At 37.2% G+C, this 25,304-nt stretch overlaps 1 protein-coding gene and 1 pseudogene across 2 annotated transcripts in view; both read right to left on the reverse strand.

Moving 5' to 3' along the window:
- Nucleotides 1-25,304, reverse strand: part of SCEL (sciellin) — a 307,279-nt gene that overhangs the window by 217,546 nt on the left and 64,429 nt on the right. The window lies entirely within an intron of this gene.
- LOC112826339 (clusterin pseudogene) overlaps nucleotides 22,141-25,304 on the reverse strand; it is a 61,567-nt pseudogene continuing 58,403 nt past the window's right edge.

Here is a 25,304-nt window from a genome sequence, read left to right on the forward strand (position 1 = left end):
AAATGTTAAATTACTACTCTTTCTGAAGCAGTGAAATTCTAAATTACCACCCTTTGACTTGAAAGCCTTCAATCAATTTGAGGACTATACATAGGAATCCTGGAGTAAGAGTCCTGCCTCCCTGAAGTTTTAACTTAAACACATAGAACACAGTGCACTTCAGTTAGCTGTGTTAGTAATCCCAACCTCTGAAGGTATTAACCAGCCATTAGGTACCTACGATTCTAGCCAGTCAGTGGGGAAAGAAATCCATTGCCTTAAAACTAGGATGATAACACTTTTATCTCATCTATATTAGAGGTCGTTCACTGTACTTTGTGCCATGCCTACCATGTATACTAGGCATATAAGAGTGATTAATAAGGTCTCTGCCTTAAGAGACTCATAGTTTAGTATTATCTTGATATCAACAAGCAATGCCATTGTGTCGTGAATATAATAGACATATTGCTAAAGAATAAGATGCAACCATATAATTACAGAAATAATTGATGTGACTTTATAGGGAATATGGCTTTATGCCCAGGGAAGAATAAAGATTACTGGATTATTGTTTTGATTTGTGAACACCCTGTGAATCAGATAATCTGACACAAAAGAGATCATCAAGCACAGTGTATAGCTGGTACAAAGAACGAGGGCAAATATAACACCATGTAGCAAATTATCTATTCATTAGGCTCAATTACCTTTCATTTGAATTTATTTTTGCCAAATATGAAGATTGCTGTTTCCATATAGACTTTCCTTTGACATCTGTAGAATGTTTTCAGGTTGATTCATTACCTTGGTAATAGACTTCAGATTCTATTTCCAGGCTTTTTTTTTCTTCAAATTCCAGGATCAAGATTAACTGCCTGTCTGATCATTTCTCATCATTCACATAGATGTGTCCTAGTTTATGGTCAGCAAGTTTAAATAAACAAATACATCTAATGGGTGTAGTGCAAGTATAATGAGCATAATTAGGTAGGCACTTCCTTATAATTAGTTTGTAAACTTTCACAATAACCCTTATTCCCATCAACAAGCCATTACATTTTTTTGCACTTACCCCCGCTCCTGAAATTTGATTTAAATTCTAAATCCTCTGGCCATATCTTAATGCTTTGGCCACAACACAGAGCAAAGAATAGATAGGCAAGTTAAGCTAAAATTTGAGTGATTTATATTCCAGTATATTGCTAAATGAAAGCTAAATCACTATTCAGTCCTAAATTGGTCTCTTTCACTAGAAGTGAAAAAAATTGGATTCAACTAATACATTGTACCTCTGTTTAATATGCCCACGCTTAATTCAAAGGGCTTTGGTGAAATTCTTGAGATGTCTCAGGTCATTCTATAATTTCAAATTTTCCACCAAATAATGTTAAAAAGACATATAATAGAAAAAGTATATTCCGAGTTTCATAATACAAAATAACCTATTATTTTGAAGACAGATTAGTTGGGCTAGCAATTCAATTATCATACTCCTGATACAAAGCTTCCCAAGAGTGTGTCTCACTTCTCTCCTTCTTGGTCAGCATCCATCACAGCACATCAACAATCAAAGTGAAGTCAATACAAACTGATTTAGCTTACTGGAATACATTCTTCATATAAACAGACAAAACTTGACTTTAATTTTCTATTTCCAACTTGCAATAAACTGAATGCATGTCACTGCTTTACGGATGTTCACAGTATCATTATAATATTGTAATTAAGCAAATTTTATGATATTGAAGTGAGTGAATGAGACTGAAATGTGAGCTTCCTTTGGGAATTTCTAGAATGCACACTCTAAAATCAGCAAGAGGAATGAAAACAAAATCTAGTTATAAGCATTCTGTTCTCTTTCTAGATACATTTTCACTAAGAACACAACAATGCTAGTTTTTATCTTTTTCTAAAATAAAGACAAAATGTTCTAAACAGGAATTGATCTATGCAGGATTGTGTAGAGAATTACAAACAGCACATTTATTTCTCCTCCAGTGCTCTCTGTCCTCTTAATTACATATTTCAATTGCCTTAACATTGCTTCTCTTGGGAATTTTCCATTAACCAATCAATCTGTCCATTAGGATATTTTCCCTGATATAATATTGCACTTCTGCTTTCATTTGCTATTTTCCCCCCATTAGTGCTAATTAGGTCTCATTGGATCAGAGAGAATAATTCTGTGCCATCTTGGCATTCTCTCTCAAATGCTGTACACAATGATGCAAAGCTTTATTTATTATGCATTGCATACTTTTAAATTGTCCTGAATAATTCTGTGTGAGATTGTAATTACGTTGACTGGCCCGTCTTTGAAAGTTCTTGAAGTTTCTGAGGTTTTCAAAGCTAAGGTATTTAAAATTTACTATAATTTTTAGAAAAAAAGTTGGTTTCCACACCAATGACTCCTGACTGTAGCCAGAGAAGAAAGAAAGAAAAAAAGAAAGAAAAGGGAAGAAAGGCGGGAGAAGGGAGGGAGGAAAGGAAGAAATGTCTTTTGCTTAAACCACCTTTGACATTCAATAAATACTGGCTATTGATAAGTACAGTATTGATGGATGATGGAGGGAAGAAATACAAATATGTCTTACTTCCATAGAATTTAATGTGTGACATGGGTTGCTGTATAATTTAAGTAGCTATGAGAATCCATGTTTGATTTCTTATAATAATTGCTAAATTACAAGTCAGTGCATAAAAAAATAAGTGATGGGACTATTTTAGGTAAAAAGAGGCAAAAAAATATCTAACAATTAAATATAATGTGAGAAACTATTTTGAATCCTGTTCTAAACAAACCAACTGTAAAGAAATGTTTTTAAGACAATTGGGGCAATTCGATTACAGACTGGGTGTTACATGATGCCAAGGAGTTATTGTCAATTTGTGAGGTATGATAATGGCACTGTGATTGTGTAATAAAATTTCTATCATTCTATTGACACATACTGAGTTAGGAATGAAATGGTATGCTGTCTGAGATTTGCTGTAATGCATTTTTAGCAAAGAAAAAAAGGGACATGGGAAAATGAAGTAAATAAAGTAAAACTCTGATAATTGTTCACTGTTCTAAATAATACATATGTGGAGTTTCATTATTGCATTTTCTACTTTTGTGTATGCTTAAAATCTTCATAACATAAAAATTTTTTAGATAATACAAAAGTAATATACATTCAATATGTAAAATACAAATAATACAAGACATGTATAAGTCAAAATGCAAAAATCCTCCCTCACCACCACCCACGAGAGGAAACCACTATTAATCGGGTGTGTATATCAACATGGTGTGTATATCAACATGTATATTCAACATATACCTATATAAAGATACATAATTTTTCCACAGAAATGCCTTTTTACCTTTCCTTTATTAAAACTATATCTTGAACATCTTTCCATGTTGGGAAATTGAGATCTGTGTTCTTAGTAACTGATGCAGAGTATTCCATTGTTTGGATATTTTGCATGGAGACTATTTTTACAATTCCATATGGATGAATATTTAGTCTGTTCCTAGTTTTTAACTATTAGCAAATTTACAAGGAACTTCTTTGTGCATGCCTCTTTGTGGATTTGTGTGACCATGTCTATAGGATGAAGTTTTAGAATTAGAATTGAGAGGCCATCTAAATTAGTGTAGAAGGGTGTGGAACACTCCAGGCAGGTTCCCTGGGTCCTAATCTCAGCACTATCACTGATGATCTGAGTGATCTTGGGCATCTGTTTAATTCTCTGTATGTCAGATTTTCCTTCTACAAATAGGATTAATGATAATTATATTCATTTCATAACATTGTGAGAATAAATAATACATATGAAGTGTTTAGAAGAGCTGTGAACTCTTCCTGGTTCCTGCTAATATTTGGTCTTTGACCCTGTTTCCTGACACAGAGCTCCTAAAATTCTTGTAATTTCCTGAGTGATAGGAGTGTCTGACCCAGAACTCTTAAATCCTCCAGGATTTCCTAGGTCACAGAAGCATCTTTTGTTCTAATGAGGTGATTCTTGGTGGGCTCCTGGAGGGAGGCTGGCCACTGCCAAGATGAAGGCATGATTAAAAGCTTGTAACCTTCAGTCCCACTCCCCACCCATTACCCATTCTCTGGAGAGGGGAGAGACACTGGAAGATGAGTTAATAATCAATCGTGCCTACGTGATGAAACCCGCATAAAAATCCCTAAAGTACAGGGTGTGGAGAGCTTCTGGATTGGTGAATATATCCCATGCCATGAGGGTGGCACACCCCAACTCCAAGGGGAAAGAAGTTTCTGTACCTAAGACCTTTCCAGACCTCACCCTTGCACCTCTTCATCTGGTTATTCATCTGTATCCTTTATTACATCTTTTATAATAAACTGGTAAATATAAGTAAGTGTTTCCCCGAGTTCTGTTGGCCAGGCTAGCAAATTATTGAACCCAAGGAGGAGATCATGGGAACTTTCAATTTACAGCTGGTCAGTCAGAAGTAGAGGTTAGCAACCTGGGATTTGCTATTGATGTCTGAAATGGGGCAAGTTTTGTGGGACTGAGCCCTTAACTTGTGGGATCTGACACTAACTCCAGGTAGTTTGAATTGTACCTACTTCAGGTACAACTGAATTGTACAACACTCAGCTGGTGTTAGAATTGATTCGTATGGGAAAAAAAAAACAAATGCCCGGTCACAGAAATGTTCTGTGTGAATGTAATGAGTAGGAAAAGAGTTTTCCTATAGTTGATAGAGTATTTTTTCCTTCTTTTAAAACAGCTCATGACACATACAAGAAGTGTTCAATAAATGTCAGTTATTGTTAATGTAGATTTGGTTGATTTACATTCCCACCAATAGTAAGAAAATTAATTTTTTAATCTGATGGAGGAAAATCATCTCCTCATTTCAATTTCCATTTTCTTAATACTAACTGAGATTGAACATTTGTTTATAGATTTCCTTGCCACATTTATATTATTTCTGTGAAATATTAATTGATATTCTTAGCCCATTTTCCCACTGAGATAAAACCTGGTGATGGCACATCCCAGAGAGATGAACAGCCACATACAAGTTCTAGTCACACCTGAATTTCCAGCTAAGAGAATCTGCATACTTTAGCTTCACCCTGACCTAAAGAAATTCCAGAGGATATCCATTTCCAGCTATATATCAGACTGACACTCCCACCAAGAAGCTAAACAAAATCTCATTTTTAAAAAATCAGCTATTTGAAGGTACTACAAAGCAATGGCCTTAAAAGGGCCAGCATCACAGAGGGAAACACATAGAAGAGAAGTTCATAGAAGAGAAGCTCAACATTCTCCTAAATTTGCTCCTTGAGAAACTTGCCAATACTTAAGCACCATAGCACTTAGTGGCCAAGCAGAGCATTAGCTTTCAAGCTCAGAGTATTAAGCATGTTCACAGGGATGAAAAGATAAAAGCTGATGCTCAATAACCATCAAGGTAAACACTCAGCTTTGCATTAAACCCCAGAAAGGCTATGTCCCAGGATTGAGACAAACAAAAATATGATGAACTTTACATGGACTGAAATTCCACCACAATCATCTTAATGGTTGATTAAATCAAGAAAATCTACCCTTACATAAAAAGCCTACTAACAGAAAAGTAAATCCTCTCTGGAAGGAATATAAAATCATCCAAATGTCTATAATTTTTTATGCCTAATATCCAGCATTCAACAGTTACTAGGCATCTCAGAAGACAAGACCAAATTACCAACAACTAAAAGCCAAAACAACAACAACAAAGTAGACAACAAAATGAATTCACAGATAACCAAATAATGGAATTATCTATGGCAAAGAAACAAAAAACATTTCCTTCAAATAGGTAACAATAATACTGACACTGATATATCATAAATATTGAAAGAAGATAATTGTCAAGCTACATTCCTATACCCCCAAAAAGTGAAGGAGTTCTGCAAGATGAAGAAGAGATTTTTTGCATGATAATGTGAATATACTTAACACTACTGAAATATACATTTAAAAATGGCTAATGTGGTAAATTTTATATTGTGCATTTTACCACAATTTTTTTAAGTGAAGGAGAGAGAAAAAAAGTAAAAGAAGATGATGACTTTTCTGGTATACAAATTGTACCTCAATAAAGTTGTTTTTTTAAAAACATGAAGAAGAAATTCACTTGAAAGCAAACAAAAACTGAGAGAACGCATCATTAGCAGACCAGTATTAAAAGCAATATTAAAAATATTTCTTCAGACATGAGAAAAATAATCCCAGGTAGAAACACAGAAGTGCAAGACAGAATGAAAAGCAACAGAAAGAAACTATAAATAACTGTAATGGCAGAAAACAATAATAATATTCCAAGAGGGAGTTAAAATATACATATATGGAAATAGAAGAAAAAATGCAGAAGTGTATTATATAGAGTGAAAGTGTTCTAAAGTCTTGACATTACAAGGGAGTGATAAAAGTACTAAGTTTTGTAGACTCTACTAAGTCAAGAATGCATGCTGTCATGTTGATAGAAACATTATAAAATCATGCATAATCAACAATTCATAAAGGAGAAAATAGACTGATAAAATATTTCATCAGTTCAAAAGAGGCAAGAAAGAGGAAAAAACAGAGGGACAAATGGAAAACAAATAATAAAATGCTAGATTTAAAACCAAAAATATCAGCAGTTTGGATGTAATTCTCCAATTGAAAAGACCATCAGACTGGATTAAAATATAAAACTCAACTATATATTTCTTACAAGAGACACACCTTAAACACAAGGACACGGGTTAAAAACAAAATATTGGGAAAATGTATACAATGCAAAAACACAACAAAAGTTGCTAGAGCTAACTAATATCAGGAAAAAAAAGAACCAGTACTAGAGGGAGCAAATATTTTATAAAGATAAAAGGGTCAATCCACCAGATTGACTTATAAATGTGTGTGTGCTTCTAATAAAACAGCCTTGAAAGAAGCAAAAATTGATGGAATCAAAGAAAAAATGGATGCATCACAATTAGGTTTGAAGATCTGACTACACCTTTCTCAGTAAAGGAAAAAACAAGCAAGAAAAAAATCATCAGATTGGAAGATTTTAAGAACATGATTAATGAGCCTCATTTAACTGCTATATACAATACAATAGCATACATATTTTTTCAAGTGCACATAAACCATTTGCCAAAATTAACCAAGCAATCAAGTCTCAACAAATTTCAAAGCATTTAAATTATTAATCTTATAAAACAAGACTGAAAATCAATAATTAAAAAAATACCTAGAAAGGGCCCAAATATTTGATAAAAAGTAGTTTGTCTCTAAATAACCCATTGGTCAAAGAATCACTCACAAAATTTTTGAACTGAATTGTAACAGAAACTGATGTATCAAAATCTGTGAGATGTAATTAAAACTGTGCTCAGAGTGAAATTTTGAGCCTTAAATGCTGATATGAGGGAAATAAGGAGCTACAATTCAATGATCAATAAATGAACATACCTTAATTTGTGCACTTTACAGTATGTAAATTCTACTTCAATTTTTTTAAGTTTCCTTAACAACTTTTTTTTAAGAAAAAGAAAATCCATAAGGTCCAGTTTCTGGTTCTACAGGTACTCAAAGGATCTCCCCATCTGTCAATGTGCTTGATAAACCAGTCAGTTCTAGCCCCACCTTAGCATGTATTTGAAATCCTATGCATACCCTAATCTCCCAGGGTTTGGGGTGGGGGGTCCATTTTACATACAAGCTAAGATCAGATTAGCCTCTTTTTTTTTTTAAAGGTTTTTTTTTATTTTATTATGTTATGTTAATCACCATACATTACATCATTAGTTTTTGATGCAGTGTTCCATGATTCATTGTTTGCATATAACACCCAGTGCTCCATTCAGTACGTGCCCTCTTTAATACCCATCACCGGGTTAACCCATCCGCCCACTCCCATCCCCTCTAGAACCCTCAGTTTGTTTCTCAGAGTCATAGTCTCTCATGGTTTGTCTCCCCCTCTGATTTCCCCCCCTTCATTTTTCTCTTCCTGTTATCTTTTTTTTTTTTTAACATATGATGTATTATTTGTTTCAGAGGTACAGGTCTGTGATCCAACAGTCTTACACAATTCACAGTGCTCACCACAGCACATACCCTCCCCAACGTCTATCACACAGCCACCCCATCCCTCCCACCCCCCACCACTCCAGCAAACCTCAGTTTGTTTCCTGAGATTAAGAATTCCTCATATCAGTGAGATCATATGATACATGTCTTTCTCTGATTGACTTATTTCGCTCAGCATAATACCCTCCAGTTCCATCCATGTCGTTGCAAATGGCAAGTTTCATTCCTTTTGATGGGTGCATAATATTCCATTATATATATATACCACTTCTTCTTTATCCATTCATCTGCCGATGGACATCTTGGCTCTTTCCATAGTTTGGCTATTGTGGACATTGCCGCTATAAATATCGGGGTGCACATACCCCTTTGGATCCCTACATTTATATCTTTGGGGTAAATACTCAGTAGTGCAATTGCTGGGTCATATGGTATTTTCAATCTTTGGGATGCAACAAAGCAGACCTAAGAGGAAAGTATACAGCAATACAAGCCTTTCTCAAGAAACAAGAAAGGTCTCAAATACACAACCTAACCCTACATCTAAAGGAGCTGGAGAAAGAACAGCATATAAAGCCTAAACCCAGCAGAAGAGAAATAATAAAGATCAGAGCAGAAATCAATGAAATAGAAACCAAAAGAACAGTAAAACAGATCAACGAAACTAGGAGCTGGTTCTTTGAAAGAATTAACAAGATTGATAAACCCCTGGCCAGACTTATCAAAAAGAAAACAGAAATGACCCAAATAAACAAAATCATTAATGAAAGAGGAGAGATCACAACCAACACCAAAGAAAGACAAACAATTATAAGAACATATTATGAGCAACTCTATGCCAGCAAATTAGATAATCTGGAAGAAATGGATGCATTCCTAGAGATGTATCAACTACCAAAACTGAACCAGGAAGAAATAGAAAACCTGAACACACCTAAAACCACTAAGGAATTGAAGCAGTCATCAAAAATCTCCCAACAAAAAAAGCCCAGGGCCAGATGGCTTCCCAGAGGGATTCTACCAAACACTTAAAGAAGAATTAATACCTATTCTTCTGAAACTGTTCCAAAAAATAGAAATGGAAGGCAAACTTCCAAACTCATTTTATGAGGCCACCATTACCTTGATCCCAAAACCAGACAAAGACCCCATCAAAAAGGAGAATTACAGACCAATATCCTTGATGAACATGGCTGCAAAAATTCTCACCAAAATACTAGCCAATAGGATCGAACAGTACATTAAAAGGATTATTCACCACGACCAAGTGGGATTTATCCCTGGGCTGCAGGTTGGTTCAACATCGGCAAATCAATCAATGTGATACAATACATTAATAAAAGAAAGAACAAGAACCATATGATCCTCTTGATAGATGCAGAAAAAGCATTTGACAAAGTACAGCATCCTTTCCTGATCAAAACTCTTCAGAGTATAGGGATAGAGGGTACATACCTCAATATAATAAAAGCCATATCATTCTCAGTGGGGAATAACTGAGAGCTTTCCCCCTAAGGTCAGGAACAAGGCAGGGATGTCTACTATCACCACTGCTATTCAACATAGTACTAGAAGTCCTAGCCGCAGCAATCAGACAACAAAAAGAAATAAAAGGCATCCGAATCGGCAAAGAAGAAGTCAAACTCTCACTCTTTGCAGATATGATACTTTATGTGGAAAACCCAAAAGACTCCACCCCAAAACTACTAAAACTCATACAGGAATTCAGTACAGTGGCAGGATATAAAATCAATGCACAGAAATCAGTGGCATTTCTATACACCAACAACAAGACAGAAGAAAGAAAAATTAAGGAGTCGATCCCATTTACAATTGCACCCAAAACCATAAGATACCTAGGAATAAATCTAACCAAAGAGGCAAAGAATCTGTACTCAGAAAACTATAAAATACTCATGAAAGAAACTGAGGAAGACACAAAGAAATGGAAAAATGTCCCATGGATTTGAAGAACAAATACTGTGAAGATGTCAATGCTACCTAGGGCAATCTACACATTTAATGCAATCCCTACCAAAATACCACCCACTTTTTTCAAAGAAATGGAACAAATAATCCTAAAATGTGTATGGAACCAGAAAAGACCCCGAATAGCCAGAGGAATGTTGAAAAAGAAAAGCAAAGCTGGCGGCATCACAATTCTGGACTTCAAGCTCTATTACAAAGCTGTCGTCATCAAGACAGTATGGTACTGGCACAAGAACAGACACATAGATCAATGGAACAGAATAGAGAGCCCAGAAATGGACCCTCAACTCTATGGTCAACTTATCTTTGACAAAGCAGGAAAGAATGTCCAGTGGAAAAAAGACAGTCTCTTCAACAAATGGTGTTGGGAAAATTGGACAGCCACATGCAGAAGAATGAAACTGGACCATTTCCTTACACCACACACAAAAATAGACTCCAAATGGTTGAAAGACCTAAATGTGAGACAGGAGTCCATCAAAATCCTAAAGGAGAACACAGGCAGCAACCTCTTCGACCTCAGCCGCAGCAACTTCTTCCTAGAAACATCACCAAAGGCAAGGAAAACAAGGGCAAAAATGAACTATTGGGACTTAATCAAGATAAAAAGCTTTTGCACAGCAAAAGAAACAGTCAACAAAACCAAAAGACAACCGACAGAATGGGAGAAGATATTTGCAAATGACATACCAGATAAAGGGCTAGTATCCAAAATCTATAAAGAACTTATGAAACTCAACACCCAAAGAACAAATGATCCAATCAAGAAATGGGCAGAAGACATGAACAGACATTTTTCCAAAGAAGACATCCAAATGGCCAACAGACACATGAAAAAGTGCTCAACATTGCTCGGCATCAGGGAAATCCAAATCAAAACCTCAAAGAGATACCACCTCACACCAGTCAGAATGGCTAAAATTAATAAGTCAGGAAACGACAGATGTTGGCAGGGATGCGGAGAAAGGGGAACCCTCCTACACTGTTGGTGGGAATGCAAGCTGGTGCAGCCACTCTGGAAAACAGTATGGAGGTTCCTCAAAAAATTGAAGATTAGTCTCTTTAGAACCACTCTGCAGTAGGAAAGAATACCCAAATACTCCATGGGTCAGGCTCAACATTCCAGACACACACAGACACGGGGCCAACAGAAAAAAACCAGTTTTTTCTGGGCCAGGCTCTGGGCCAACAGAAAAAACCAGTTACTCTGCAGATATTCACCTCACCACACCCATTCTTCAAGAAATATCTGCTCAGCATATGCACTATCACCTAGCCTCAAAACAAGTTTGCCAAGTATGAAATTACATAGGCACTATCTTCAAAAGTTTCTGACCTCTTTTCTTAATATAATAAAATACAAAGTTAAAACTCATTACTTGCAGGTTCAAAATAATTAAGCAGCTTTTCATTAACTATAATCTCCCATTTGACATGACTACTGTACTTTATTCATTAAACTAAATATTGTTTTGAGAAAACAATGTTAGTGTTTTGGTTCTAGAATTTAATAACTAATGCACTGAAAGAGAATTTTCATAAGGTACTTATGAATTTTTGTTTAAAAAAATCTTCTGACTGTGGGTGATATTATAAAGGTATTCAAATTTATTCCCCCATGAATAGAATTAGATTATCTGTGAGCACTCATTAGGAAGACTTCATTGAAAACATTGGATTAACATATTATCAATATGATATAATTCTCAGCCATACTAAATATTCAAGAGCTTTAACTTTTTTTTTTTGCACTTTCTTTTTAAACACTAGTGTGACACTGGTCCATTTATGCAGTTTTGTTACATAAAATGCAGGTAACCACTTCTTCATTGAAATTAACAAGTTCATTTTGAATAGTCTTCTATTTGTTGAAACATTAGAAATAATACTTTTGATAACTCTGAAGTCAATGCTCCCTATTGAGTGTAAGCAATGTACTTCCTTGAACAAGGAGGGACAAAGAAATCTCACCCTGTCCTGCACCTATGTTCTTGTGGAAGCAGTTTGCCTCTGCAGTTATTAACATGACTCCTTCTCTAGTGGAGAAAATCAGAAAAAAAAGGCTCTGCTCTAGGGGCGCCTGGGTGACTCAGTCGTGTAAGCATCTGCCTTCGGCTCAGGTCGTGATCCCGGGGTTCTGGGATCGAGCCCTGCGTCGGGCTCCCTGCTCAGCGGGAAGCCTGCTTCTCCCTCACCCCCTCCCCTTGCTTGTGTTCCCTCTCTCGCTGTGTCTCTCTCCGTCGAATAAATAAAATCTTTAAAAAAAAAAAAAAAAAGGCTCTGCTCTAGACATTTGTTTTTGGGAGGTTTGCAAGGCCCGTCAATATCCACGGCCTTATGAGGGACTGTCAATGGAAAATACTCCTTCCCCCCAAAACCCACAAAGGATTCCCTCTGGAAGTTTGCATAGCTTGGCAAGCAGGGCAGATGACTGATAGGAGGAGTTTGGGGCAGATACTTAATCCCTGATATTGATGATTGCCCAAGTGAAGATCTGTGCTCTTTTTGCAATACTTATGCATCAAGCATCACCCTTTATTGAGAGCAAATATCTCCCCACCTCCATATATTTCCTGACCTCTCATCTCCCTTGCACATCTAAACTTTTAGAAGAGGCAGTGTGCACACTCCTACTGCTTCCTGTCTGAATTCTTTACCCATTTTTTAATGCATCCTTGGAAATTACCAATACCTTTCTCTCTGTCAAAGCTAACACTCTTTTTTAAAACAATTATTTTTCAAAAAAGTGCTACTTATTTCAGTGCTCCTTCCTCAAAATAGATTGAATTATGGAATCAAATATCTGGCAGTTTGCAGGTAGAGCCCAAAATACAGATAAAAAGCCCTAAATGTTATTCAATGCTTTAAGAAACTATTTTAAAAACTGTTGTAGAGTGGATAAAAAAACAAGACCCACTTATATGCTACCTACAAGAGACTCATTTCAGACCTAAAGACACATGCAGATTGAAAGTAAGAGGATGAAGAAACATTTATCATGCAAATGGATGTCAAAAGAAAGCCTGAGTAGCAATACTTATATTGGATAAAATAGACTTTAAAACAAAGACTGGAAAAAGAGACAGACACTATATAATAATACAAGGGATAATCCAACAAGAAGATAAAAACAATTGTAAATATTTATGCACCTAACATGGGAGCACCCAAACATATAAAATAGTTAATGACAAACATAAAGCAACTAATTGATAGTAATACAATAATAGTAGGGGACTTTAACACTCCACTTAGATCTTTGAACAGATCATCCAAACAGAAAACCAACAAGGAAACAGTGCCTTTGAAGGACACACTGGACTAGATGGATCTAACAGATATATTCATCAGAACATTCCATCCTAAAACAGCAGAATACACATTCTTTTCAAGTGCACATGGAACATTCTCTAGAATAGATCACATATTAGGCCACAAAACAAGCTTCAACAAATTCAAAAAGATTGCAGTCATACCATGAATATTTTCTGACCATATTGCTATGAAACTAGAAATCAACCACAAGAAAAAATCAGGAAAGACCACAAATACATGAAGTGTTAAATAACATGCTACTAAACGATGACTGGCTCAACCAAGAAATGAAAGAAAAAAATCAAAAAGTACATGAAGATGAATGAAAATTAGAATACAATGGTCCAAAACCTTTGGGATGCAGCAAAAGCTGTTCTAGGAGAGAAATTTATAATAAATACAGGCCTACCCCCAAGAAGCAAGAAAAATTTCAAATAAACAATGTAACATTACACCGAAAGGACATAGAAAAATAACAACAAACCAAACCTAAAACCAGCTGAGGAAAGGAAATAATAAAGATTAGAGCAGAAGTAAATGATACAGAAACTAAGAAAACAATATAACAGATCAATGAAACCCAAAGCTGGTTCTTTGAAAGATCAACAAAATTGATAAGCCTTTAGCCAGACTCATCAAAAACAAGAGATGATTCAAAAAACAAAATCAGAAATGAAAGAGGAGAAATAAGAGCCAACACCACAGAAATACAAACAATTGTGAGAGAATATTATGAAATACATGCCAACAAATTAGACGAGCTAGAAGAAAAGGATAAATTCCTAGAAATGTATAATCTACCAAAACTGAAGCAGAAAGAAATAGAAAATTAGGACAGACTGATTGCCAGCAATGAAATTGAATCAGTAATCAAAAACCTCCCAACAAGGAAAAGTTCAGAACCAAACGGTTTCATGGGCAAATTCTACCAAACATTTAAAGAAGAGTTAATAACTATTTTTCTCAAACTATTCCAAAAAAATAGAAGAAAACAGGAAACTTCCAAATTCATTCTATGAGGCCAATATCACCCTAATACCAAAATCAGATAAAGACACCACAAAAAAAGAGAATTACAGGCCCTTATCTCCGATGAACATAGATGCAAAAATCCTCATCAAAATATCAGCAAACTAAATCCAACAGTACATTAAAAATATCATTCACCACGATCAAGTGGGATTTATTCCTGTGAAGCAAGTGTGGTTCAATATTCGTAAATCAATCAACATGATACATCACATCAAGAGTGGATAAAAACCATATGATCATTTCAACAGAGGCAGAAAAAGCATTTGATGAAGTACAACATTCATTCATGATAAAAAAAAAAAAAGAAAACCCTCAACAAAATGGGTTTAGAGGGAACATACCTCCACATAATAAAGGTCATATATGAAATATATGTGAATATATTTCACATATATGTGAATATCATAGTGAATATCATACTCAATGATGAAAAACAGAGCTTTTCCCCTAAGGTCAGGAACTAGACAAGGATGTCCGGTCTCACTACTTTTATTCAACATAGCACTGGAAGTCCTAGCTGCAGCAATCAGACAACAAAGGAAATAAAAGGCATCCAAATTAGTAAGGAAGAAGTAAAACTCTCACTATCTGCAGATGACATGATACTATATATAGAAAACCCTAAAGACTCCACCAAAAAACTACTAGAACTGATAAATGAATGCAGGATACAAATTTTGTCACAGTATACAAAATCAATGTGCAGAAATCTGTTGCATTTTTATACCTTAATAAAAAAGCAGCAGAAAGACAAATTTAAAAAAACATCCCATTTATAATTGCACCAAAAATAATCAAATACGTAGGAATAAAGCTAATGAAAGAGGTGAAAGACCTGTACCCTGAAAATTATAAAACACTGATGAAAGAAATTGAAGATGATACAAAGAAATGAAAAGACCTCCTATGCTCATGGATTGGAACAACAAATATTGTTAAAATGCCTATACTACTCAAAGCAATCTATAGATTTAATGCAATCCTTATCAAAATACCAAAAGCATTTTCCACAGAACTAAAATAAACAATTCTAAAATTTATATGGAACAACAAAGAATAACCAAATAATAACCAAAGCAATTTTGAAAAAGAAAAGCAAAGTTGGAAGTATCACAATCCCAGACATCAAGTTATACCACAAAGCTGTAGTAATCAAAACAGTATAGTACTGGCAAAAAAAGTGGACAAATCAATGAAAGATCAATAAAACAGAATAGAAAACCCAGAAATAAACCCACAATTATATGGTCAATTAATCTTCAACAAAAGAAGCAAGAATATGCAATGGGAAAAAGTCTTTCAACAAATGGTGTTGGGAAAACTGGACAGCTACATGCAAAAGAATAAAACTGTACCACTTTTTTTTAAAAGATTTTATTTATTTATTTGACAGAAAGAGACACAGTGAGAGAGGGAACACAAGCAGGGGGAGCAGGAGAGGGAGAAGCAGGCTTCCTGCCAAGCAGGGAACCTAATGCGGGGCTCGATCCCAGGACCCTGGCATCATGACCTGAGCCGAAGGCAGACACTTAATGACTGAGCCACCCAGGTGCCCCTGCACCACTTTCTTATACCATACACAAAAATAAATTCAAAATGGATTAAAGACCTAAATGTGAGACATGAAACATAAAAATCCTTGAAGACAAGCACAGGCAGTAATTTCTCTGACATCGGTCATAGTAGCATTTTTCTAGATATGTCTCCTGAGCTAAAGGAAATAAAAGCAAAACTAAACTATCGGGACTACATCAGAGTAAAAACTTCTGCATAGGTAAGGAAACAATCAACAAAACTAAAAGGCAACCTACAGCATGGGAGAAGATACTTGCAAATGACATATCAAATAAAGGGTTAGTATCCAAAATATAAAAAGAACTGATATAACTCAACACCCAAAAGAACAATCCAATTCAAAAATGGACAGAATACATGAGCAGACATTTCTCCAAAGACATACAGATGGCCAAGAAACACAAGAAAAGATGCTCAACATCACTCATCATCAGGGAAATGCAAATCAAAACTACAATGAACTATCACCTCATACCTGTCAGAACAACTAAAATTAATAACACAGGAAACAACAAATTGGCAAGGATGTGGAGAAAGGAACCCACCTGCACCACTGGTGGGAACAAAATGGGTGCAGCCACTGTGGAAATGGTATGGAGATGTCTCAAAGAGTTAAAAATAGAACTACCCTATGACCCAGCAATTGCAGTACTAGGTATTTACCCAAAGTATACAAAAATGCTGATTCAAAGGGGCACATGTACCATGATGTTTATAGCAGCATTATCAGTGATAGCCAAATTATGGAAAAAGCTCCAGTATACATCAACTGATGAATGGATAAAGAAGATGTGGTATACACATACACACAATGGAATACTACTCAGCCATAAAAAGAATGAAATCCTGCCATTTGCAATGATGTGGATGGAGCTAGAGAGTATTGTGTTAAGCAAAATAAGTCAGAGAAAGACAAAGGCCATATGATTTCACTCATATGTGGAATTTAAGAAACAAAACAAACAAGCAAAGGAAAAGAGAGAGAGAGAGAGAGAAAAACCAACAAACAGACTCTTAACCATAGAAAACAAATGAATGGTTACCAGATGGGAGATGTGTGGGTGGATGGGTGAAATAGGTGATGGGGATTAAGGAGTGCACTTGCTGTGATGAGCACTGAGTATTGTATGGAAGTGTTGAATCACTATATTGTACACCTGAAACTCATTGACACTGTATGTTAACTTTATTGGAATTTTTTAAAAAACTCATAAACAACAGTGTTTTATCATTTTTTTATTTATTTGTTAATGTTTCATTAAAGTAGCTCTAATACCATGGTAACTCATTCTTAGCTAAAAGATATATTTCAAAAGAAAAAATGTTCTTTTTTTTGAAAGCTAGACAGGGAGCAAGTCAAATGATAACATCTTATGTTTATACAGTATCCTAGGGACACCTCCTTTTCATATACATTTGGTGATTTAATCTTACAAATAGCCACATAAGGTAGGCAATGCAAGCTTTATAATTTGTCTTTAGCACCAGAACCATCAGAATCTTGTGGTCAATACATTGTTCTTGTACTTTCACTTTAACCCACACTCTGCCTTTTTGAGCATTCATAGCAACTCAAATATTCATAGCAACAATCCATCACCCTAGATAATATCTAAGCAGTACTAAACAAACATGACATTTTCATTTTCTGTAACATCTTTAAACCAGAAAGGAAGACGGTAAATATAAATTCAGTCCAAAGACTGTAAGACCTAAAAGATATAATAGACCTGTCCTCCTCAGGGGAAAATGTCCAAAAATTGTCATTAGCGCATGCCCCAGAGTCTGCTATTTATTGACATGTATGGGTTCATATCCCTCTGCTAAGGGGAGAACTCACGGAAAAAAGTCACCATGGGTTTACCTGGGTATGCTGGTTTGTAGCCTCATTCCAAAGTCAAAGGGGAAAAGTGCTAACATCTCAAAATGTGGGTATTTATGAAATAAGGAGGCCACTTCTACTCCCTCTACACCCTCTAGCCCTTGAAGACAGAGCTTGGACTCAGTTCCATGATGAGGAAATCCTCACAAGATCAGCTTGTCTAGAGAAGGGTACAAAGATAATTAAGATAGCCACTATTGTCCATGATTGGAGCTGGTCTGAGAAACCTAAAACTGAGTGGTTGAGTTTCTCTACCACTTGAGAATATGTGATGCTCCTATGGCTCTCCAGCCTCATTTACCCTGAAACCTTGAAGGTTCCAGATGCATCATGCTTTCTCTCAATTCACAGGCTTTGCACAAACCTCAATTTAGAAAATCTTCATCTTTATTTTCCTCCCCTCTACTCATCTTTTTTGACACAACTTGATGATCACCTCCTCCAGGAAGCCATCTTTTACATTCTGTGCCCTTCACTACCACCTTGTGTACTCCTGGAGAGTCCTGTATAGTAATCTTTATACCACAGTTCTTACCACTCTTGATTGCAATCACTTTGTCTAGTTCAGCTATGGTATTCTAAATTATCAGAGGTGTTGTCTTATCTTTGTATTCCCAAAACCTAGCATAGAGCCTGGCATATAATATACACTGAATGAAAAGGAATGCTTACCCCAACTCCTTCCCAGAACTTCTGATACCTTCCAGTCCCTCAGTTTGATAGTGTATATAAATCTCCTCTCTGAATTACTGCATTTAGCTTTAGCTCTACTCTTGCTTATACTCATCCCAGACTTGGCTAAGAGGCTCTTAACCAACCCAGCCCGGTGGGAACCCTCCCCGTTAGAGAAATTTTGTTCTCTAGCCAAAGGAGGGAGACACAGACGGTGCCAGTCTTGCTCCAGGTGCTCCTAACAACACTGCTATCACCAGGCACAGAACAGACTGGGTTATAGTTTGCAGGTTCTTTATAGCTCCCTGTCCACCTAGTTTGTTCTGTTAAAGCAGTCTGGTCAGGCACTCGTCTGGTGCTTTGTTTTGCTTATAGTTGTCCTACTTACCCTGAGCCACAGATAAGCCTGAGTAGTCCTACCTGTATTTGCTTTTCCCATTCTCTGCCACCAAACTAAACATTTCTTTTGCTTTCCTGTGCTTCTAATCAGGTGGTCTTTCATCTTAACTAGCTGTCCTAAGAACTAATGTGGCCTAGAATTCCTAATGTCACCTCATTCTACCTGCTTCTCTTGGGTTGCTTTTGAACTTGGTTTATGACGGCCAGCTTTGAGACCAAGGCCTATATTTTGGGTTTTTTTTTTTTCACTCATGTTGCCTTTTTTATTCCAAATTCAACTTCCAGAAGCATGTCCCCCACTGCCTATATATAAGATTATATAAGTGTATTATATAAGCATAATCAAACTGAAAGGCGACATATGACTATACATTTCTAAGATAAACTGCTCCTAAATGTTCTCCTTAAAGTAATGAAAATTTGTGGGGTGCTGGGTGACTCAGTCAGCTAAGTGTCTGACTCCTGATTTTGGCTCAGGTCATGATCTCAGGGTCTCGAGATGGAGCTCCACATCAGGCTCTGCGCTCAGCATGGAGCCTGCTTAAAATTCTCTCCCTCTGTCCCTCCCCACTCTCTCTCTCCCATTCTCTCTCTCAAAAAAAAAAAAGTAATAAAAATTTGTATTTTTGTTGATCCTACCAATAACATTGATAGAATAACTGATAAGCTATTCAGAGGGTCACAATAATTAGGGCCAAAATTAAGCATCTGAAATAACTTGGGAAATTTCTCCACACACTTTCACATGATCACGCCGTGGCCATTGCATTTCATGGCATATCCATTTTTATAAGTCTATTTATGAGTACAAAGAGGCTTAGCCACCACTGCTTTGGTCTGCCGCTTGGACTGACGGCTGTTATTTTAACCACACTCCCCTTTAGAAAGAGCACAACGAATGACATATTGTTTGGAAATTTGTTACTATTGAAGCCACTATTAACTTTTTTGTTTGTTTGGTTGGTTGGTTGTTTTTATTTGTCCAGAGTGATCTCTTAAGGCTCAAATTGTCATACTTTCACCCCAACAGTGAAGGGTTACTTTGTCCCAGGAGCAGAAGCCTATCCTGGAGAAGAGCCTGGACAATAGGACACCAGGAACCCACACACCCTAAAAAGGAAAATATCCTTTTCAGGACTCAGCCAATGTTCCCGATCAGGCAAAGAACATCATTTTGTTTTAAACACTAATAATGACAATGACTAGGGCCTGCCAGATCTGGGGTTAGAACAACCCAAGGACTTAGCAATTTAAGAACTTGAACTCTTACCTAAAGGTCACTTTTGGAGGAGGGAAAAGAGCCCATTCTGTATGAAAAGTCATGCTCTGGAATAGAAAGGAATCACAAGTGGTTACTTTTTGCCATCATGCTTCTGACCACTTTTGTCTGGGATATGTGCTTACGTGAGCCATCCCTAACTCTTGAGGGCTGCCCACTTCCTAGTCTGTTCACTCATTCAGGTCTACTTCAAACCCAGCTTAGATGGCTTTTCTTGGATAAGACAGATAACCCAGTTCACTTGATATTTGCCTCAGGCCAGCAATGCTTTTCCCTCCAAATTGAACTCTGCCCCACCCTGATCATCTAGTAATGATCCATACCAGGATCCTGATTCAGGTCAAGCCTTGATGACATCCAGGAAAAAAACCTTCCAAACCCATGTCCCTGAAGAGGATGCTTCCTACAAGTGTCAAAAAATTGTTACTACAACAACATTGTTACAGCTCTGAGATTTTACCAAGCTCTGCAAACTGACAAGTTAGTCTGCCATAGTTTTCTGGATAGTGGCAGAAGACACATGACTTTTGGGTTGGAGACAAAAGATTGTGTTATTCATGGCAGAGTCAACATCTTGAACTTCATGTTTGTGTTGGTTCCTCTTATCCCTCAAGTTCCATAGGTTACACTGAGCAGCCTAGGCAAATGCTGCTTACCCAATGGGTTTGCATCACAGCTGAGATACCCTGAGCTTGAGAAATCCCAACTTTTTCTTACAAGAGATTGGGCTACAAGAAAACCTGTCCAAAGCTGCTCAAGAGGACAATAATGAAAATAATCACTGGACAGCAAACAGATTGGCCCTCTGCTCCGGAGAGAGATATTATCTCTATCTTCTGTTCACTCTCAGACATCTTTGCAAAGATCATCCAGGGTAGGGTATGTGCTATGGTGAGCGCTGTGAATTGTGCAAGACTGTTGAATCACAGATCTGTACTTGTGAAACAAATAATGCAACATATGTTAAAAAAAAAAAAAGAAAAAAGAAGATAGCAGGAGGGGAAGAATGAAGGGGAGTAAGTCGGAGGGGGAGACAAACCATGAGAGACGATGGACTCTGAAAAACAAACTGAGGGTTCTAGAGGGGAGAGGGTGGTAGGATGGGTTAGCCTGGTGATGGGTATTAAAGAGGGCACATTCTGCGTGGAGCACTGGGTGTTATGCACAAACAATGAATCATGGAACACTACATGAAAAACTAATGATGTAATGTATGGTGATTAACATAACAATAAAAAATTTTTTAAAAAAAGATCATCCAGAACAAAGGGCTATCACTACTTCTGCTCACAAGATGTGCAGAAACATGAAAAAGAGAAACCCACAAAGTAATGAGTATACAATACAAATAGTTCATCCACGGGGCGCCTGGGTGGCTCAGTCATTAGATGTGTGCCTTCAGCTCGGGTCATGATCCCAGGGTCCTGTTATCTAGCCCCACATTGGGCTCCCCACTTGGCAGGAAGCCTGCTTCTCCCTCTCCCACCTCCCCCCACTTGTGTACCTCTCTCGCTGTGTCTCTGTCAAATAAATAAAAAATAAAATCTTTAAAAAAAAAACAAATAGTTCGTCCATTCTCTATTTCTCTAAATAAGCACACAAGCATATAATGACCTCAATAAAGGTCATTTCTGTTCACCAAGAAAGATTCTCATTTTATTTTATTTAAATGTATGTCATTCTTCTTTTTTTTTTTCAGATTACTGGCAGTTTTATTGAGTTAGTGGGATTTCTTCCCATGATTCATTAACACCGGCATTACAGTGAAGTGTCCAGAGGGAGGAAAGGCAGGGTGAGGGGACAGGAGGGCCTCAAGGCAAGGCCTGGTCACTTGGTGACATGCAGAAATCTCTAAGGGCCTATGGCTCATCTTGGGGGCAACGGAATTCAGACCCTATATTTGGAGAGGTAATGTTCACATCTCATTCTCCCAGTTCCTTTTGTGGTATTCCTGAAGAGCTTTCTCTGCCACAGTCTCCATAAACTTACGATTATACCTGAAGACCTTTGGGACCATCACAGTGATGAAGTCAGAATCAAAGAGTTTTGCAACCACCTTAGTGAGTGAAGCCAGAGGGAACATTGGAGTCAGAAGTCTGGGAACTCATCATAGTGACCTGGAGATAGAATGGGTCTTCACTTTGATTGAGATTAGCCAGATGGGACACCTAGATAAATTGCTCATTCAGCTGCTTCAGTAGAGAGGATGTGTTGAACATCTTCCCCTAGGAGGACTGCAGCAGCTCAGAGTACAGCTTGGTGAACTTCTTAGCAAGCTGGAGGGAACTGTCAAGCTCCTGTCACAGCTGGACCTGAGAGGGGTTGTCAGCCAAACAGTCCACTGACAAGATCTCCTGGCATGTCACACTGGTCCTTCATCCTCAGGCACCCTGTGGAGTTGAGACGGATCTCCTTGCACACAGTATGGTCTTGGTTGTCTTCTGTGAATTCCACTGGAAAGTGGTAGGGAATTCTATGAAGGTTGACATCCATGGCCTTTTGAGCCTGGTGAGTCATGTCAAAGAAGGGCTGAAACATGTCGTGGAAGTTCAAGGGTTAATATACAGGGAAATAGATTCTGTTCTGGGTGATGCAGGACTTGGGATTGAAGAAGACGGGCCTCTCCTGGAATGAGCGGAAGGGTGAGTAGTGGAAGTATCCTGCAGCTCACGGGTGAAGAGTCTGTCCTGGAAAATCTTGTCCATGATGCTGGATGTCCCGTAGAAGCTGTCCTGCATGAGTCCAGAGCATGGGTCTGCTGCTGGTCTTCTCCAGCAGGGAGTCCATGTGGTTGCCATTAACCCAGAAGTAGATGGGAGAACTGGTTCAGGGACAACTTAAGCTGACAGCCAGCCAGGTGGGAACTGCTTCTTCAGACATGTGTACAGAACTTCATAAAGGTCTGTTTCAAGCAGGGCTTACACTCCTCCCAGAGGGCTACCATGGTATCATTGCACACCCCCTGGGATGCCTGCAGCTTCATTTCAGAATCCTTGGTATCATTTAGGGCATCCTCTTTCTTCTTCTTGGCTTCTTCTGAGTTGCTGAGTAGTGATTTGCACTTCTTCATTTATTTGTTCTATTAGAGCTTATCTGTTTTACCCCCTTGAGAGCATTTTTAATTTCCTTATTAATGTACTTACTCCCCTGGGTAGACATTTCCTGGAGCTCTGTGTTTGTAGACCGCCTTGTCTCCCAGAACCCATCCATTCTTCCAGGTCAGCAGCAGCCCCACCAGCAGCAGGAGACTTCATCAGGCCTCCCTCTGCAATCATGGAATCCCAGGAGGTCTCAGTTAGTGGCACCAATTGACCATTCGCTGCTCCACGCAATGCTGGATGGTAAGCATGGTGAGACACGTATTTATAGCACTCTGCCTCATATACAAACCCTTTGGGGCTGGCTGCAAACCTTCATGATTCATGCCCAAAGATGTATGTCATTCTTTCAATAATTGACACTCATTTCAATAAATCCTGCAAAACTTAACAGGTGACACTTTAGAACTTACCAAATGCTATTAACTTCATGGAAACAATTTGCTTCAAATATCATTCCACGACTCCACACATAGGATTATTATACAAATTCCTTGATTCTAAAAATCTTTATCCCAAAGACTAAAATGTAAATGACACCAACTTCTGAGGTTGAAATTAGTCAAAATAAGGAGAGAATGCTGAAGAACTGTACTTAAAGACTGTGCTTCCAACTTTATAATAGACAGTTGATTACAGACCTTGGAGAGCATTTAGACATGGGTCTAAATCAGAATTAGTTCCACAAGTACTCCCTATCTTTTGTGGCTTCCTTCTTGTAAGTCCCTTGGAATATCTTTTTAAGGATGGGGGCTTTTTCTAAATAAACTAAGTTATTCCAGTCAGATGGCATGAGCAACATTCAAGGAATTCCAAGTATGGTTAAGCAGCATTCTGCAAACTATTCTGGAGAACACAAGTATCTTTCATGACATTAATAAGTATCCTGCTATCCAAAAAAAAAAAAAATTCCTTGGTCAGGTACATTTTGTAAACTATACATTAAACTGGTTTCTCACTGTAGAATTTTTCAGATCTTCTAATTGGGCTAATGTAGTTCTGATTGGGCTAATAAGGTTCATTTATCATCGAACCTACAGTAGGTAGGTCAGGGATCTAATATGAAACATTTCCCAAACTTTTTCGTCATGCAAAATTTTTAACACCAGATGTTCTTATTAGAGATGCTAGATGCTTTCTATTAGGGGTATTAGAGTTTCATGGAACATGGTTAGGAAAACTCTGGACCACCACTCTTGGACCAACCCAAGCTAGGCATGAAACAGGAAAAGTGAAAGTATTAAGATAGTTGGGAGTTATTTTTGCAGAGGATCTTGAATTATATGCTAAGATATTTGAACTTTATTAAGTAGGCAAAGAGGAAATATTCTGTTGACATTCTTTTTATCTATTTGGTATGTTTAGATGTGGTCATTTTAGTAAGAAACATGTAAAAGACTAGAAACTCTACTTTGTAGTGGATTCCTCCACAGAAGAGAAGATCTACAGAAGAGAATTACCTCTATAAATCCTCCAATTTCAAAACTTAACAGCCTTCACTCTTAAGAAGGTATTCTTTATGTCTAAGAATTCCTGTATAGTAGTTTTAATTAATTTTGCTGTTTTTTCCTGTTCTGTGTTCATTGTTCTTCCTCTCCCCTGAATTGCAGCTCTAGGACTCAATCTTGCAACAGGGACCAGCTAAGACACCAGATCCATTCATGAATTGTCCCAGGCTGAATAAACTCACTCTCTAAGTTTTTATCATTGAGGCTTATTTTCCAAAGTTTGATCATAATCAGGACTATTGTGAATACTGTAACCAAGTTTTCTTCAGGGAATACTTAATAAGTACCTATGTGATGAAAGGCTTTGTAATAAGTGCCCAGAGAAATAAGAGGATTTAGACACATTTCCCTTAAAACTTGAGTACACTTTTGGATATTTTGCTTTAAGATCAGATTGACTTAATTTCTTTCAAACTTCAATTGATTTGTGCAGCTAGTCAGGGCCAAATATATAAAGAACAACTCAGCCCATC

This window comes from Callorhinus ursinus, unplaced genomic scaffold, assembly GCF_003265705.2.
Source record: "Callorhinus ursinus isolate GAN/ISIS: 27379988/994484 unplaced genomic scaffold, GSC_fseal_2.0 scaffold7, whole genome shotgun sequence".
Lineage (NCBI taxonomy): Eukaryota > Metazoa > Chordata > Mammalia > Carnivora > Otariidae > Callorhinus > Callorhinus ursinus.